Source organism: Rutidosis leptorrhynchoides, chromosome 3 (genome assembly GCF_046630445.1).
Source record: "Rutidosis leptorrhynchoides isolate AG116_Rl617_1_P2 chromosome 3, CSIRO_AGI_Rlap_v1, whole genome shotgun sequence".
NCBI lineage: Eukaryota > Viridiplantae > Streptophyta > Magnoliopsida > Asterales > Asteraceae > Rutidosis > Rutidosis leptorrhynchoides.
In genome coordinates, this window is record NC_092335.1 from 100,285,286 (window position 1) to 100,305,217 (window position 19,932).

General features: G+C 37.8%; 1 non-coding gene across 1 annotated transcript; it reads right to left on the reverse strand.

Moving 5' to 3' along the window:
* Positions 1-2,328: 2,328 nt before the first annotated feature.
* TRNAI-AAU (transfer RNA isoleucine (anticodon AAU)) lies at positions 2,329-2,402 on the reverse strand. The gene has a single exon. It is a non-coding gene; the product is annotated as a tRNA-Ile (tRNA).
* Positions 2,403-19,932: the final 17,530 nt, after the last annotated feature.

Consider the following 19,932-nt stretch of genomic DNA (forward strand, 5'->3'; position numbering starts at 1 on the left):
GATCCGTTGATTCAAATTCGCCGTTCAAAAAAATAAAAATAAAAAATAAAATTAAAATTATAATAGTGAGAGGAACTTAATTTTTATAAGGTCACTAATAATTATTACGAGTACGTATTAAACTTCACGTTATTTATCAAGAGACAATTAAATGTGTGTGTGTGTGTGTGTGTGTGAATTAATTGTTTGTTTATACCGTAATGGTTTTATTTAGTCATTATACATCAATGTAAGGTTAGTTTTAACCTACTCTGTGACGTGATTAGGGTTATGCATGATACGGTTCCGTCCAAATTAATTCGATTCGGTTCCGTCTCGAGTCCCATTTTATAGCAAAAAGTTGTACCGAGGACCGTACCAAATAATTTCGGTTTGGTTCGGTTCGGTTCCGTAGAAAGAACCGTCCCATTGATTTTTGAAGATAAATTTAATTGACCCACTTCAACCCTTTTGATTGGGTATCTCACCCTTGGCTCTATTAATTTGCAGCTGTAACTTTGAAAAGTTCAATGCTTTCGGGTACTTCATTTTATAATTCCTATGTGAAAAGAGTACATGATTATTGATACATATATATTGAAATCGTTTAATGAGGAAGGGGTGCAAGTCTGCAAGAGAACATGAAACGAACAGATCATGATACATCATGATACATGTATTATAGAGTTTGTTAAAGTGAGTTGGGTTTGGATACCGGAAACTATATGGTCATGTATTCAGTATGTTTTTATGCCACCTTGCATCATGGGTCATATACACTTTATTGAAAGGTTAAATGCTTTCTTTTCATTATTTTAGTTTGAGATATCACAATGAATTTGTTAATGTTCACAACCTATAAATTCTATACTTGGGAAACATGACAAATAGCTATACTATTCGGTTCGGTATTTTTCCCCTTTTTTCGGGTTCGGTCCGCCCCGTACCGAGGACCGAAAATTATGAAATTTAAGGACCATGGACCGTACCGAAACTCCTCGGTTCGGTTCGGTTCAGTCAGGTCTTCGGGTTTTTTCGATTTTTCCCGTACCATACACACCCTTAGACGTGATAGTCAAATGAATTTTATTACATTAACCAATTATAATCGATATTGCAGTTTTTACTTTCATAAACTAGGGGATCAGGAGATATTAACGGATAAATTTATAAGATAATAGAAAATGTTAAAATTACAACCACATATATTGCGTTAAACAATCCAAAAATCATATATATAATGTGTAAAGCACAATGACATTTCGTTAGTACTGCAAAAGTGCAGCATAGGTTTAATGCCTTCAACAAGAATATTTTATACAGTTTTAATTTTACTTTCATATATAGTTTAATCATAGGTAAAAGTACTCATTTTAGTACGTGAAATAAAATTGATTTTCACATATGTTTCAGTTAAAATACTCTTATTTTTTCTAAATTTTCTCACATATCAAGTTTAGATGAATTTGTTTGGTTGAAGCGGTTTGGTTGTGAATTGGTTTTTGTTTAAAAGGGTATGTGAAACCTAGTAAGAACAAATAAAATTGGCACAATATTAAGATTTAAATGGATGTTATTGATGGTGACATTAGATTTGGCCCATGCATGGGCTAGTAACTTGAAGACTAATATGTTGTTGTTGATGGGTGTCAAACCCCTCACCTCTCTTTTGTAAAGTCGGGTTATTATTGATACATCAACACTTTGATGTTGGTTGAAAAATCCAATTATATGTATTTAATTTGTAAGTAGCAGGGTAAGTTAATATTATTAACTTAAATTGTACGTGTTTTTAATATTCAATTATATTTAATTTGATGTTGGTTTGATCTCTCTTTTGGGTTTTTTGGTGTTTGTGTTCTGAGCTTGTTGCTTGCTCTTGTTTAAGGATGTTGTCTTCTGTACTTTGCTGGCATCTTGAGGGTTTTTAAATAAAAAATTTTGCTTTTCGAAAAAAACTCAAACTGTCCGTGTAATTATTATCACTGATAGTATAACAAATATCTTAGTCCGGGTCTAGTTTGTGTTGATGTTTTAAGTCTTGTTGTAAATCTTTTGTTTTGGCCCAACCCGAGTTTTATACAATTTGGCTTTCATCATTTTGACGAAGTGCTTTGGTTAATATAATGTTGTTTTTAAAAAAAGTAAAGTAAAATAAAATACCATGAACCAAACTATATAGTATAAATTTCATATTAAATATGTAATTAATAAATCAAGATGTAAATAGTTTATTAGTAAAATTGTGAACTTCGATTACAACTAAATAGGATATTAGTAAAATTGTGAACTTTGATTACTTGTGTTTCTGCTAATGTCAGTATGTCACGCAATTAAAAACATGAGATTTGGCCCATGCAGGTCTCGAACCTGCGACCTTCGCGTTATTAGCACGACGCTCTAACCAACTGAGCTAATAGGCCAATTTATGCTTTTTTGGCATACTAGTTATATAGAAGATAATTTTATATCTCACAATGTAGTTACAGTAAAAAATTTGCGAGAGAAACTACGCTTGAAATAATAATCATATAATTCAATAATCTCTGGAAACTTGAGAAAAAAGAATTATACATATTAATTTATTACTAATGCTATGATTATATTATATGTAATGAAATAGCTCTAGTCTCTAGCTAATTTATCATTGGCTGCAATTATTCCATCAGACATACTTTGAGGTATCAACAAAGTCTCGACGTGTATAAATTTGCATTTTTAAAACTAACGCATTTTTGAAAACTGATGTTTAATGGTTATGTTGGGAAATTATGACCTCACTAATTCCTAACACCCAGCCCAACAATAACAGTAAAGAAATAAGAACAATTCACAACATAAAAATTTAACGTGAAAACTCCAAAACAAGAGAAAAATCACGGGCCTCCAAAGAAATAAATACACTATATCACAAATTGTTATAATGATATAAACGACTCTCTTAAGCCAACTACACTCTCCAAAATATTTAACTAATACAACTCTCAAACAAGGGTAAGAAAGAAAGAAATAATCAAATACTTAAATGTATTGATTGGTGCAAGTTGGAAGTATGCCCATGACCTCCTTTTATAACCAAGTCATCCACCTCCAACTTCTTCCTCCCACCGATGTGGGACAACATCCAATTTCACCAATGTGGCACTTAGCAACCATATACATTCTTCTAACCAAAACTATAACCAACAAATCTTTACCTTTTGGATAAAAGAAGATAACCATGCTTCGACATTGCAAAGATAACCGATGTAGACACTTCCTCGACGACAACTTCAAGATCCTCATCTTCATTCCGTTGACATTATCTCTCAAGAGACAAAACTTGCATCTTGATCGAACATTGTCAAAACCCGACAATCATTGCCATAACAGACAATCATAACTCCAAAAATGAATTATCATACTCCACCATAAATAGTATAGCACTTAGAATATCACATTCCAAGCATTTCACATCGGAACATGTTGTATACCCAGCTGAACTTTTATGGTGCAACTTCCTGTTTGGCTTTCCCTGGAAGTTTCATCAGTTACAACATCCGTTTCCACCACACAACCTACATCAACGCCAAACCAATGCACATGTACAATTGTGGAACCGCTAACGAACATCCCTTTTTATGGTGGCGCGGACACACCATGAGGATGACGTGACTTTAGAGGAATTCGTCACTCTCCGTAACAACGGAGACATCATTAGCACCTTTGGAGTCATTTGCCGAATTAGCTCCACCTGGACAATTAACCCTTGCATGCCCAGTCTTCCCGCACCTTTAGCATACCAGATTCTTTCCGGAGTTTCTCTTCTGCCTATCCGAACACAACAGTACCGTATTTTCTGATGACGAGACCCCGTTACCTTCCAGTCTTTTCTCCTCGGATAGAAGCTTGCTAGTAACGTCTTCAAACTTTAAAGTTTCCTTCTCATACAACAAAATAGATTTCATGTGCTCATAGGATGATGACAAAGATAATATCAGCCTCAAAGCTTTATCTTCATCTTCCACTTTAACTCCGATAGCTTCTAGTTCCGAAACAATACCATTAAGAATACTCAGATGATCTGAAATCTTTGAACCCCCATCCATACGCAAAGTATGAAATTGTTCCTTAAGACACAACCAGTTTGAGATGCCCTTGCCCTGGTACAAATGCTCCAACTTATCCCAAAGTTCCCTATGAAATGTCCCGTTCTTATTGATTAAAAACGTTCCATATTAATTGATTTCGTTGCGAGGTTTTGACCTCTATATGAGACGTTTTTCAAAGACTGCATTCATTTTTAAAACAAACCATAACCTTTATTTCATAAATAAAGGTTTAAAAAACTTTACGTAGATTATCAAATAATGATAATCTAAAATATCCTGTTTACACACGACCATTACATAATGGTTTACAATACAAATATGTTACATCGAAATCAGTTTCTTGAATGCAGTTTTTACACAATATCATACAAACATGGACTCCAAATCTTGTCCTTATTTTAGTATGCAATTGCGGAAGCTCTTAGTATTCACCTGAGAATAAACATGCTTTAAACGTCAACAAAAATGTTGGTGAGTTATAGGTTTAACCTATATATATCAAATCGTAACAATAGACCACAAGATTTCATATTTCAATACACATCCCATACATAGAGATAAAAATCATTCATATGGTGAACACCTGGTAACCGACATTAACAAGATGCATATATATAAGAATATCCCCATCATTCCGGGACACCCTTCGGATATGATATAAATTTCGAAGTACTAAAGCATCCGGTACTTTGGATGGGGTTTGTTAGGCCCAATAGATCTATCTTTAGGATTCGCGTCAATTAGGGTGTCTGTTCCCTAATTCTTAGATTACCAGACTTAATAAAAAGGGGCATATTCGATTTCGATAATTCAACCATAGAATGTAGTTTCACGTACTTGTGTCTATTTTGTAAATCATTTATAAAACCTGCATGTATTCTCATCCCAAAAATATTAGATTTTAAAAGTGGGACTATAACTCACTTTCACAGATTTTTACTTCGTCGGAAAGTAAGACTTGGCCACTGGTTGATTCACGAACCTATAACAATATATACATATATATCAAAGTATGTTTAAAATATATTTACAACACTTTTAATATATTTTGATGTTTTAAGTTTATTAAGTCAGCTGTCCTCGTTAGTAACCTACAACTAGTTGTCCACAGTTAGATGTACAGAAATAAATCGATAAATATTATCTTGAATCAATCCACGACCCAGTGTATACGTATCTCAGTATTGATCACAACTCAAACTATATATATTTTGGAATCAACCTCAACCCTGTATAGCTAACTCCAACATTCACATATAGAGTGTCTATGGTTGTTCCGAAATATATATAGATGTGTCGACATGATAGGTTGAAACATTGTATACGTGTCTATGGTATCTCAAGATTACATAATATACAATACAAGTTGATTAAGTTATGGTTGGAATAGATTTGTTACCAATTTTCACGTAGCTAAAATGAGAAAAATTATCCAATCTTGTTTTACCCATAACTTCTTCATTTTAAATCCGTTTTGAGTGAATCAAATTGCTATGGTTTCATATTGAACTCTATTTTATGAATCTAAATAGAAAATTATAGGTTTATAGTCGGAAAAATAAGTTACAAGTCGTTTTTGTAAAGGTAGTCATTTCAGTCGAAAGAACGACGTCTAGATGACCATTTTAGAAAACATACTTCCACATTGAGTTTAACCATAATTTTTGGATATAGTTTCATGTTCATAATAAAAATCATTTTCTCAGAATAACAACTTTTAAATCAAAGTTTATCATAGTTTTTAAATAACTAACCCAAAACAGCTCGCGGTGTTACTACGACGGCGTAAATCTGGTTTTACGGTGTTTTTCGTGTTTCCAGGTTTTAAATCATTAAGTTAGCATATCATATAGATATAGAACATGTGTGTAGTTAATTTTAAAAGTCAAGTTAGAAGGATTAACTTTTGTTTGCGAACAAGTTTAGAATTAACTAAACTATGTTCTAGTGATTACGAGTTTAAACCTTCGAATAAGATAGTTTTATATATATGAATCGAATGATGTTATGAACATCATTACTACCTCAAGTTTAGTAGGTAAACCTACTGGAAGTGACAAGAAATGATCTAGCTTCAAAGGATCTTGGATGGCTTGAAAGTTCTTGAAGTAGGATCATGACACAAAAACAAGTTCAAGTAAGATTTTTAATCGAATTAAGATAGTTTATAGTTATAGAAATTGAATCAAAGTTTGAATATGAATATTACCTTGAATAAGAAAGATAACCTACTGTATATAACAAAGGTTTCTTGATCTTAGATGATTATTTGGAATGGATTAGAAAGCTTGGAAGTAAATTAATAAACTTGAAGGGATTTTTGAAGTGTTCTTGAAGTGTTCTTCCTATGATGATTATAGCTTGATTCTTGAAGTGATTTTTGATGAAGATGATGATTAACTACTGGAAAAATACGTTCATAATATTGTGTGTGTGTTGAGAGAGAATTAGAAAGAGAATTGGAAGTGAAATGGAGTGAATGATGAGTGGTAATTGGTGAGTGGTGAGTGGGGTTAAAAGGAGTTCTAGTTAGTTGACTAGCTCATGGTAGAAGTTAAAATTGATTAGTCATACATGAAATAATCAAGAGTGGAATCCCATGCTAGTTCCTATTGGTATATACTCATAGTAAGTACGTTCTGAAGCTGTGTATAATACGGGTAAGAATACGACTAGAATTCTTGATGAAAGAAAAGAATGGAAAAGTAACTGTAACCATTTTCGTTAAGTATGAGTGTTTTGATATATGTCTTGAAGTCTTCCAAAAGTATTTTAATACATCTAAATACACTACATGTATATACATTTTAACTGAGTCGTTAAGTCATCGTTAGTCGTTACATGTAAGTGTTGTTTTGAAACCTTTAAGTTAACGATCTCAATTAATGTTGTTAACCCATTATTTATTATATCTAATGAGATGTTAAATTATTATATTATCATGATATTATGATATATTAATATATCTTAATATGATATATATACATTTAAATGTCGTTACAACGATAATCGTTACATATATGTCTCGTTTCGAAATCCTTAAGTTAGTAGTCTTGTTTATATGTATATAACTCATTGTTAATATACTTATGGAGATACTTACTTATCATAATCTCATGTTAACCATATGTATATCCATATATATATCATCATGTCGTTTTTACAAGTTTTAACGTTCGTGAATCGCCGGTCAACTTGGGTGGTCAATTGTCTATATGAAACATATTTCAATTAATCAAGTCTTAACAAGTTTGATTGCTTAACATGTTGGAAACATTTAATCATGTAAATATCAATCTCAATTAATATATATAAACATGGAAAAGTTCGGGACACTACAGTACCTACCCGTTAAATAAATTTCGTCCCGTAATTTTAAGCTGTTGAAGGTGTTGACGAATCTTCTGGAAATAGATGCGGGTATTTCTTCTTCGTCTGTTCTTTACGCTCCCAGGTGAACTCGGGTCCTCTACGAGCATTCCATCGAACCTTAACAATTGGTATCTTGTTTTGCTTAAGTCTTTTAACCTCACGATCCATTATTTCGACGGGTTCTTCGATGAATTGGAGTTTTTCGTTGATTTGGATTTCATCTAACGGAATAGTGAGATCTTCTTTAGAAAAACATTTCTTCAAATTCGAGACGTGGAAAGTGTTATGTACAGCCGCGAGTTGTTGAGGTAACTCAAGTCGGTAAGCTACTGGTCCGACACGATCAATAATCTTGAATGGTCCAATATACCTTGGATTTAATTTCCCTCGTTTACCAAATCGAACAACGCCTTTCCAAGGTGCAACTTTAAGCATGACCATCTCTCCAATTTCAAATTCTATATCTTTTCTTTTAATGTCAGCGTAGCTCTTTTGTCGACTTTGGGCGGTTTTCAACCGTTGTTGAATTTGGATGATCTTCTCGGTAGTTTCTTGTATAATCTCCGGACCCGTAATCTGTCTATCCCCCACTTCACTCCAATAAATCGGAGACCTGCACTTTCTACCATAAAGTGCTTCAAACGGCGCCATCTCAATGCTTGAATGGTAGCTGTTGTTATAGGAAAATTCTGCTAATGGTAGATGTCGATCCCAACTGTTTCCTAAATCAATAACACATGCTCGTAGCATGTCTTCAAGCGTTTGTATCGTCCTTTCGCTCTGCCCATCAGTTTGTGGATGATAGGCAGTACTCATGTCTAGACGAGTTCCTAATGCTTGCTGTAATGTCTGCCAGAATCTTGAAATAAATCTGCCATCCCTATCAGAGATAATAGAGATTGGTATTCCATGTCTGGAGACGACTTCCTTCAAATACATTCGTGCTAACTTCTCCATCTTGTCATCTTCTCTTATTGGCAGGAAATGTGTTGATTTGGTGAGACGATCAACTATTACCCAAATAGTATCAAAACCACTTGCAGTCCTTGGCAATTTAGTGATGAAATCCATGGTAATGTTTTCCCATTTCCATTCCGAGATTTCGGGTTGTTGAAGTAGACCTGATGGTTTCTGATGCTCAGCTTTGACCTTAGAACAATTCAAACATTCTCCTACATTTTTAGCAACATCGGCTTTCATACCCGGCCACCAAAAATATTTCCTGAGATCCTTGTACATCTTCCCCGTTCCAGGATGTATTGAGTATCTGGTTTTATGAGCTTCTCTAAGTACCATTTCTCTCATATCTCCAAATTTTGGTACCCAAATCCTTTCAGCCCTATACCGGGTTCCGTCTTCCCGAATATTAAGATGTTTCTCCGATCCTTTGGGTATTTCATCCTTTAAATTTCCCTCTTTTAAAACTCCTTGTTGCGCCTCCTTTATTTGAGTAGTAAGGTTATTATGAATCATTATATTCATAGATTTTACTCGAATGGGTTCTCTGTCCTTCCTGATCAAGGCATCGGCTACCACATTTGCCTTCCCCGGGTGGTAACGAATCTCAAAGTCATAATCATTCAATAATTCAATCCACCTACGCTGCCTCATATTCAGTTGTTTCTGATTAAATATGTGTTGAAGACTTTTGTGGTCGGTATATATAATACTTTTGACCCCATATAAGTAGTGCCTCCAAGTCTTTAATGCAAAAACAACCGCGCCTAATTCCAAATCATGCGTCGTATAATTTTGTTCGTGAATCTTCAATTGTCTAGACGCATAAGCAATCACCTTCGTTCGTTGCATTAATACACAACCGAGACCTTGCTTTGATGCGTCACAATAAATCACAAAATCATCATTCCCTTCAGGCAATGACAATATAGGTGCCGTAGTTAGCTTTTTCTTCAATAACTGAAACGCTTTCTCTTGTTCATCATTCCATTCAAATTTCTTCCCTTTATGCGTTAATGCAGTCAAGGGTTTTGCTATTCTGGAAAAGTCTTGGATGAACCTTCTGTAGTAACCAGCTAGTCCTAAAAACTGGCGTATGTGTTTCGGAGTTTTCGGGGTTTCCCACTTTTCAACAGTTTCTATCTTTGCCGGATCCACCTTAATACCTTCTTTGTTTACTATGTGACCGAGGAATTGAACTTCTTCCAACCAAAATGCACACTTTGAAAACTTAGCGTACAATTCTTCCTTCCTCAATACTTCTAACACCTTTCTCAAATGTTCACCGTGTTCTTGGTCATTCTTTGAGTAAATAAGTATGTCATCAATGAAAACAATGACAAACTTGTCAAGGTATGGTCCACACACTCGGTTCATAAGGTCCATGAACACAGCTGGTGCATTAGTTAAACCAAAAGGCATGACCATAAACTCGTAATGACCGTAACGTGTTCTGAGAGCAGTCTTTGGAATATCATCTTCTTTCACCCGCATTTGATGATACCCGGAACGTAAGTCAATCTTTGAATAAACAGACGAGCCTTGTAGTTGATCAAATAAGTCGTCGATTCTCGGTAGTGGGTAGCGGTTCTTGATGGTAAGTTTGTTCAACTCTCGGTAGTCGATACACAACCTGAATGTACCATCTTTCTTCTTGACAAACAAAACAGGAGCTCCCCACGGTGATGTACTTGGTCGAATGAAACCACGCTCTAAAAGTTCTTGTAATTGGCTTTGCAGTTCTTTCATCTCGCTGGGTGCGAGTCTGTAAGGAGCACGAGCTATTGGTGCAGCTCCTGGTACAAGATCTATTTGAAATTCAACGGATCGCTGTGGGGGTAATCCCGGTAATTCTTTCGGAAATACATCGGGAAATTCTTTTGCAATGGGAACATCATTGATGCTCTTTTCTTCAGTTTGTACTTTCTCGACGTGTGCTAGAACAGCATAGCAACCTTTTCTTATTAGTTTTTGTGCCTTCAAATTACTAATAATATGTAGCTTCATGTTGCCCTTTTCTCCGTACACCATTAAGGGTTTTCCTTTTTCTCGTATAATGCGAATTACATTTTTGTAACAAACGATCTCTGCTTTCACTTCTTTCAACCAGTCCATACCGATTATCACATCAAAACTCCCTAACTCTACTGGTATCAAATCAATCTTAAATGTTTTGATAACCAGTTTAATTTCTCGATTCCGACATATATTATCTGCTGAAATTAATTTACCATTTGCTAATTCGAGTAAAAATTTACTATCCAAAGGCGTCAATGGACAACTTAATTTAGCACAAAAATCTCTACTCATATAGCTTCTATCCGCACCCGAATCAAATAAAACGTAAGCAGATTTATTGTCAATAAGAAACGTACCCGTAACAAGCTCCGGGTCTTCCTGTGCCTCTGCCGCATTAATATTGAAAACTCTTCCGCAGCCTTGTCCATTCGTGTTCTCCTGGTTCGGGAAATTTCTAATAATGTGGCCCGGTTTTCCACATTTATAACAAACTACATTGGCATAACTTGCTCCAACACTACTTGCTCCGCCATTACTCGTTCCGACACCATTTGTTCCTTTCGTTCTATTAACCCCTGGTCCGTAGACCTCACACTTCGCCGCGCTATGACCATTTCTTTTACACTTGTTGCAAAATTTGGTGCAGAACCCCGAGTGATACTTTTCACACCTTTGGCATAGCTGCTTCTGATTGTTGTTGTTGTTGCGGTTATTATTGTTGTTGGGATGATTGTTGTAGTTGCTGTTGTTGTTATTGTTGTTGTTGGGCCGTTTGTTGTAGTTGCGATTGATGTTGCGATTGTTGGGATAATTGTTGCGATTATTGTTGTAATTGTTGTTGTTGTTGTATTGGTGATTCTTATCACCGTTTTCCTCCCACTTTCTTTTGACTTGCTTCACATTGGCCTCTTCAGCAGTCTGTTCTTTAATTCTTTCTTCAATCTGGTTCACTAGTTTGTGAGCCATTCTACATGCCTGTTGTATGGAGGCGGGCTCGTGTGAACTTATATCTTCTTAGATTCTTTCCGGTAATCCTTTCACAAACGCGTCGATCTTCTCTTCCTCATCTTCGAATGCTCCCGGACACAATAGGTACAATTCTGTGAATCGTCTTTCATACGTGGTAATATCAAATCCTTGGGTTCGTAACCCTCTAAGTTCTGTCTTGAGCTTATTGACCTCGGTTCTGGGACGGTACTTCTCGTTCATCAAGTGCTTGAATGCTGACTACGGTAGTGCGTACGCATCATCTTGTCCCACTTGCTCTAGATAGGTATTCCACCATGTTAACGCAGAACCTGTGAAGGTATGCGTAGCGTACTTCACTTTGTCCTCTTCAGTACACTTACTTATGGCAAACACCGATTCGACCTTCTCGGTCCACCGTTTCAATCCGATCGGTCCTTCGGTTCCATCAAATTCCAAAGGTTTGCAGGCAGTGAATTCTTTGTAGGTGCATCCTACACGATTTCCTGTACTGTCAGATCCAAGGTTATTGTTGGTATGTAGCGCAGCCTGTACTGCGGCTATGTTTGAAGCTAGAAAAGTACGGAATTCCTCTTCATTCATATTCACGGTGTGTCGAGTAGTCGGTGCCATTTCCTTCAAAATAGTCAAATGGAACAAGTTAATCATACAGAATATTAAGAGTAGTTAATAGTATTTCGTAGCATAATATGAACTCATTTATAAAAGCTTTTTCTTCATATTAGCGTTTTATAAGTTTAAATTCGGGTAGTACCTACCCGTTAAGTTCATACTTAGTAGCTAATATACAATTCAACTACTACAATTCTATATGAAAAACTGATTGTAATAATATTTCGCGTTCAAACTTTTATACAATATTTTACAAACTTACAATACCGCTTATTTTACATAAAGCATGAAATATAGCACACAATGTAACATCCCACCTTTTTCCGTTTTCTTTTCCGTTATACTAATTTAAACTCCGTTATATGTTTACAACATCTCCCGTTAATACGCGTTTTAAAAATATTCCGTTTAGGTATTTTCCGCACCCGACTACAAACTCGAGGGACTAAAATTGACACGGGGCAAACTAGTTGACTAGGTCACCTAGTCTACCCCAATTACCACCATTTCAACCATCTCTCACTCTCTCTCTCTCTCTTTCTCTCTAGCAAGAACACACCCAATTATCATATTCATTCATTCATCATCTAAATCCGGATTAAGGAGCTAGCAACCAAATAAATTACATATTCGTGATCCTCTCTTCATCCTCTTCATTTTGGTACCAACTTCATCTCATTTGGGTAACTTTCTAAAATCACTAGATTTTGTGTTCTTGATGTTTTTAACTTATAAAAGTGTTAATTAGTGTCTATGGCTCAAGTCTAACATGAATATATGATTTATATGCTCGATCTCGTTGTTTTAGTGTAACTAGCATGAACTTGAATTTTGGTGTGTTATTCTTGAATTTTGGATGATCATATGTTGTTAGATGTTAAAAGTTGGTGTTTTAATTGTGTTACTAGCATCACTAGCTTCAATTTGATGTGTAGGTTGCCTTAGAAAACTTCATGAACTTGATTATTGATTTTGGTGAATTTGAGTTAGGGTTTGATGAACTTGAAATGGACTTTTGATGCATTGAATGACATGGAATATTAGTTGTAAGTGTTAGGTTGTGTTGTATGCTTAATTACCTTCGAAACGGCATATTGTTCATGTAATTCGGTTGCCCGAATCATGAAATGCATATTTGGAACTTGAACTTTGATTATGGACATTTAAATAAGGTTTGGGGTGTGTAAGTGTTGAATTGCTTGATGAAATGTGTATAGGTGTTTTCCTCGTCAAATTACCTTTCCGGTGATATAAAATGCATGTTCTAATTGTTTGCGGTTTGTAATTTGGGTTGGTTTGATTGTTGGTTCGTGCACTTAGAGTTGCAGCAAACAGGGCCTGGAAACCAACCAGGACGCCGTCCAGAAACTCAGGACGCCGTCCCAAACTTAAAACCGGGACGCCGTCTAGCTTATCGGGACGCCGTCCCAACCTTAAAAACGGGACGCCGTCTAGCAATTTGGGACGCCGTCCCATTGTGCTAAAACTGGCTGTTACCTTGGTCATTTGACATAAAATGTTTGCTATGCTACGGACCTCCGATTAACATGAAATTTGGCCAACATGCTCATATATGATTATATAACTTAGAAAAATTGTCGGATACCCAACCCGACCCCGTTGACTTTTCTGTTGACTTTGACCCGACCAAGTTGACTTTTAATCAAACTTAACCAAATAATTGTGCAATCGTTCTAACATGTTTTTATACTTGTACCTTGCATGAAACATGACAATTTGATTCACATGCTATTATGACCGAGTCTTAACGAGCCATAGGACTAATTGAACATCTTTGACCTATCGTGTTTACCGTTATTGATACAAACCTATTGTTTAGGTCAAGACTAGCATTGTTCTTTGCACACGTTTACTTGTCGAAGTACTTTACTACTCGTGCACTCAAGGTGAGATCATAGTCCCACTTTTACTCTTTTTGAACTTACATTTGGGATGAGAAAACATAAACATTTCTTTACTAAGTGAACACAAGTACAGGAAAACAAACATTCTACATACGAGTTTAGAACAAAATCCTCAATTCGATTATCATTAGTTACACTTGCCGGGTGTAAGCGAGAACTTATGTTGTATGGATCCATATGGGTTTGACAAACCCTCATTCAAACGGTTCGCTACCGTTTACGAATGAAATATATTTTCGAGAAACAGTGTATGTTCTAGCACTAAGTGATGGGGTTCAATGGAAGGAATGTTAAGCTTTGATAATTGGGTGCTCGTGAAACAAACTTTTGGAATGTATTACTATTATTTCATTGATGCAAATCTTGTGGTTCACTTGTACTTACTTACTTAAACCTATGATTTCACCAACGTTTTCATTGACAGATTTCTATGTTTTTCTCAGGTCCTTGAACGATACATGATACATGCTTCCGCTCATTATTTTGATACTTGCATTGGATGTCGAGTATATGTGCATTTCATGGAGCGTCTTTTGACTTTACTTTAAACCGTGTCGCCTAGATTTCATTCGTATTATAACGTTGTAACTTAACTATTGGTTGAACAATTCTTGTAAACTTTGGGAACAATCTTTATTTTGAAATGAAGGCGACATATCTTTTGGTCAAACGTTGTTTTAAAGACTTATGACCACGTAACGGGACCTAAGTAGACGGCGCCGTCAATGACGATTTGGTCGGGTCGCTACAGATGGTATCAGAGCGTTGGTTGTAGGGATTTAGAGTTCATTGGTGTCGACCCCGAGTCATAGGGTACATTGGTGAGTCTAGACTACAACCGGCATATAGACTTGAAGTAGGAATTACTTGACTACTTGTGCATTTATACTCGAACGCTTCTACTCATATCTACTCTTAGTTCATCTTAATCTCACGTTGTTTAATTTGATTGACGCGCCACCTTGACTATATGAAATGATGTCGAATGCACATATGAATCAGGGTAATATAATTTCCGGGATTATATTACGGTGACTCATATGAACGTTCCGACATTATGACATAAAGAATTTAAGGCGAGTCGAGGAAAAACTTCTCTTTATCTTTATTCTATATCACGGTTAGTATTATTGAAAATACTAATCAATGATATTCTTGTGTCTTGAAGGAACAATGGCTCCTCGTCGTGTACGCCGCAATGAAACTCCCGAACAAGCTCTCGAACGGATGATAGCCACCGCCGTAGATGCGGCCATGGCCGGTCACTCATCCAACAACAATAATAATAACAACCACAACAACAACAACAACAATGGAGCTGGAAACTCAAACGAGGGATGCTCCTATAAAGCTTTCATGGGGTGCAAACCTCACACTTTTGATGGAACCGGGGGACCGGTCGTGCTCACCCGATGGTTTGAGCAAACGGAAGCCGTCTTTAGCATAAGCAGTTGTCGGGACCAAGACAAGGTCAAATACTCCACTCACACTTTCTCCGGAATTGCTCTAACATGGTGGAACACCTATGTTCAATCGGTGGGTACCGATGAGGCTCATGCCCTCTCTTGGGCCGATCTAAAGGAAAAGATGATTGTTGAATATTTTCCGCGCGAAGAAACCCGAAAGCTTGAGGAAGAACTAAGAGCTTTGAAAGCGGTCGGAAACGATCTTAAAGCTTATAATCAACGCTTCGCCGAACTATCCTTGATGTGTCCTAATCTTGTTAACCCCGAATCTCAAAGGATTGAGCTCTACATGCTCGGTCTTCCAAAAAGCATCAAACAAGGGGTGATGTCATCCAAACCCACTACTCATCAAGCCGCTATGAACATGGCTCGCCAACTAATTGAAACGGTTGACGAAATCGTAATTCCGGCACCTAAGGCCGAGGATAAATCGGGCGGCAACAAAAGAAAGTGGGAACCCTCCCAATCAAGCAACAACAACTTTGCCAAGAAATCTTTCACTTCCGACGGCAAGAAGGGTTATGCCGGGAACCTACCTCTTTGCAACAAATGCAACAAACATCACTTTGGCGAATGTAGTAAGTTAATTTGCCACCGGTGCCAAGGAATTGGTCATAAGGCCAACGATTGTAAAAGTGCCACTCCCGTCGCTCGAAAATGGCCCAATGCACCAAAGACGGGCACTTGTTATGAATGTGGCCAAACGGGCCATTATAGAAATGCATGCCCGAAGAGGAAAGATAACCCCAATACGCGCGGCCGAGTTTTCAACATAAACACCGAGGAAGCCCGGGATGACACTGAACTAGTCACGGGTACGTTTCTTCTCAACAATTCTTATGTCTCTTGCTTATTCGATTCGGGTGCCGATAAATGCTTTGTATCCAAGACTTTGACTCATTCTTTTAGCACTCCACCTCTTCCATTAGATACCACTTATACCATTGAAGTGGCTAACGGAAAACTATTAAGTGCCGACACATATTACCGGGGGTGTACGTTAAACATTTTGGGTAGGGAATTTGAAATTGACTTGATACCCATGGAACTAGGAAGCTTTGATGTAATAATCGGTATGAATTGGTTAGTCAAAACGAAATCTCACATTCTTTGTGATCTCAACGCAATCCGAATTCCTATCGAGAATGGTGAACCTTTGATTGTTTATGGCGATAAGAGTTGCACCAGACTCAACCTCGTTTCGTGCCTTAAAGTTAGAAAACTACTCCGTAAGGGTTGTTTTGCGATCCTTGCCCACGTTAAGAAAGTCGAGTCCGATGAGAAACACATCGATGATGTGCCAATTGTTAGTGACTATTCCGATGTATTTCCCGACGAATTGCCGGGTCTTCCGCCTCATCGACCGGTTGAATTCCAAATCGATCTTATTCCGGGAGCCGCACCCGTAGCACGTGCACCATATAGACTCGCTCCATCTGAAATGCAAGAATTGCAAAGTCAAATCCAAGAACTACTTGATCGAGGTTTTATCCAATCTAGCCATTCACCTTGGGGAGCTCCGATTTTGTTTGTTAAAAAGAAAGACGGATCCCTACGAATGTGCATCGATTATCGTGAACTAAATAAATTGACGGTTAAGAACCGATATCCTCTTCCTCGCATCGATGACCTCTTTGATCAACTACAAGGGTCTTGTGTATATTCGAAAATCGATCTCCGCTCGGGTTATCATCAATTGAGGGTTAAGGGGGAAGATGTCTCCAAAACCGCTTTCCGAACTCGTTATGGTAGTTATGAATTCCTTGTCATGCCATTTGGTCTCACTAACGCACCGGCGGTGTTCATGGATCTTATGAACCGCGTGAGCAAACCGTATCTCGATAAATTCGTTATTGTGTTCATCGATGACATATTGATCTATTCTAAAAATGAAGAAGAGCACGAACAGCATCTCCGACTTGTGCTTGAACTTTTAAGACAAGAACAACTCTATGCCAAATTCTCCAAGTGTGAATTTTGGTTAAAGGAAGTTCAATTTCTTGGTCATGTTGTAAGTGACCAAGGTATTAAAGTCGATCCAACGAAAATCGAAGCCATTAGCAAATGGGAGACTCCTACTACTCCTACTCACATTCGTCAATTTTTGGGTCTCGCCGGGTACTATCGTAGATTCATCGAAAATTTCTCTTTGGTTGCACGTCCTCTAACCGCATTGACTCACAAGGGAAAGAAATTCATTTGGGCGACCGAACATGAATCCGCATTCCAAATCTTGAAAACGAAGCTAACCACCGCTCCTATCTTGTCACTTCCCGAAGGCAATGATGACTTTGTTGTATATTGCGATGCCTCAAAACATGGTTTTGGGTGTGTATTGATGCAACGAACGAAAGTCATTGCTTATGCTTCTCGACAACTCAAAATTCATGAACGAAACTATACGACACATGATCTCGAACTCGGAGCCGTTGTCTTTGCACTTAAAATGTGGAGACACTATCTTTATGGAACCAAGAGTACTATCTTCACCGATCACAAAAGCCTTCAACACATTTTCGATCAAAAGCAACTAAACATGAGACAACGAAGGTGGATTGAAACCTTAAACGATTACGATTGCGAGCTTCGTTACCATCCCGGGAAGGCAAATGTAGTAGCCGATGCCTTAAGTCGAAAAGAAAGAGTGGTGCCTCTTCGTGTCCGAGCCTTAAACATCACCATCCACACAAACCTTAATAGCCAAATTCGGGTAGCCCAAGATGAGGCTCTCAAGGATGAAAACATCTCTCTCGAACACTTGAACGTCCTCACCTCTCGATTCGAAGTTAAAGAAACCGGACTCCGATATTTCGCCGGAAGGATTTGGGTGCCTAGTTATGGGGACCTACGAAGCCTTATTTTAGATGAAGCCCATAAGTCACGATACTCGATTCACCCCGGTGCCAATAAGATGTACCACGACCTTAAACAGCTATATTGGTGGCCGAACATCAAAAGGGACGTAGCTACTTATGTTTCCAAGTGTTTGACATGTTCCAAAGTCAAAGCCGAACACCAAAGACCGTCCGGACTACTTCGACAACCCGAGATCCCGCAATGGAAGTGGGAAAGGATAACGATGGATTTTATCACCAAACTACCAAAAACGACGGGCGGTTATGATACCATTTGGGTTATTGTTGACCGTCTCACCAAATCCGCACACTTCCTGGCCATGAAAGAAACGGACAAAATGGAGAAACTTGCACAACTTTACATTAAGGAGATCGTAGCCCGACACGGTGTACCTTTATCGATTATCTCCGACCGAGATGGCCGTTTCGTTTCTAGATTTTGGCGTACATTGCAAGAAGCGTTGGGAACACGTTTAGACATGAGCACCGCATATCATCCTCAAACCGATGGACAAAGCGAACGTACAATTCAAACCTTAGAGGACATGTTACGAGCTTGCGTGGTTGATTTCGGAAAAGCTTGGGACAAGCACTTACCTCTCGCCGAGTTCTCTTACAACAATAGTTATCACGCGAGTATTAAAGCCGCACCTTTTGAAGCGCTATATGGCCGCAAATGTCGTTCACCTCTTTGTTGGGCCGAGGTAGGCGACGTGCAAATCACCGGACCCGAACTCATTCACGAAACCACCGAGAAAATCGTTCAAATCCGAGATAGGCTTAGGACGGCCCGAAGTCGTCAAAAGAGCTATACCGACAAACGACGCAACGATCTTGAATTTCAAGTCGGTGACCGAGTAATGTTAAAAGTCGCACCTTGGAAGGGTGTAATCCGTTTTGGGAAACGCGGGAAGCTAAATCCGCGGTATATTGGTCCTTTCGAAATCTTGGAGCGTATTGGAACCGTTGCTTATCGTTTAGATCTTCCGCCTCAATTGAACTCCGTTCATCCTACCTTCCATGTATCTAACTTGAAAAAGTGTCTTGCCGAACCCGATATCGTCATCCCTCTCGAAGAACTTACTATGGATGACAAACTTCATTTTGTGGAGGAACCGGTTGAAATTGTGGACACCTCCGTCAAGACATTGAAACAAAGCCGAATCCCGATTGTCAAGGTTCGTTGGGATGCCAAAAGAGGACCCGAGTTTACTTGGGAAAGACAAGACCAAATGCAAAGGAAGTATCCTCATCTATTTGTGAATTCAGAAACGCAAGATCTCGAAGAAGAAACAACGACTACTACGCCTACTTAAATTTCGGGACGAAATTTCTTTTAAGGAGTAGGTAATGTAACATCCCACCTTTTTCCGTTTTCTTTTCCGTTATACTAATTTAAACTCCGTTATATGTTTACAACATCTCCCGTTAATACGCGTTTTAAAAATATTCCGTTTAGGTATTTTCCGCACCCGACTACAAACTCGAGGGACTAAAATTGACACGGGGCAAACTAGTTGACTAGGTCACCTAGTCTACCCCAATTACCACCATTTCAACCATCTCTCACTCTCTCTCTCTCTCTCTTTCTCTCTAGCAAGAACACACCCAATTATCATATTCATTCATTCATCATCTAAATCCGGATTAAGGAGCTAGCAACCAAATA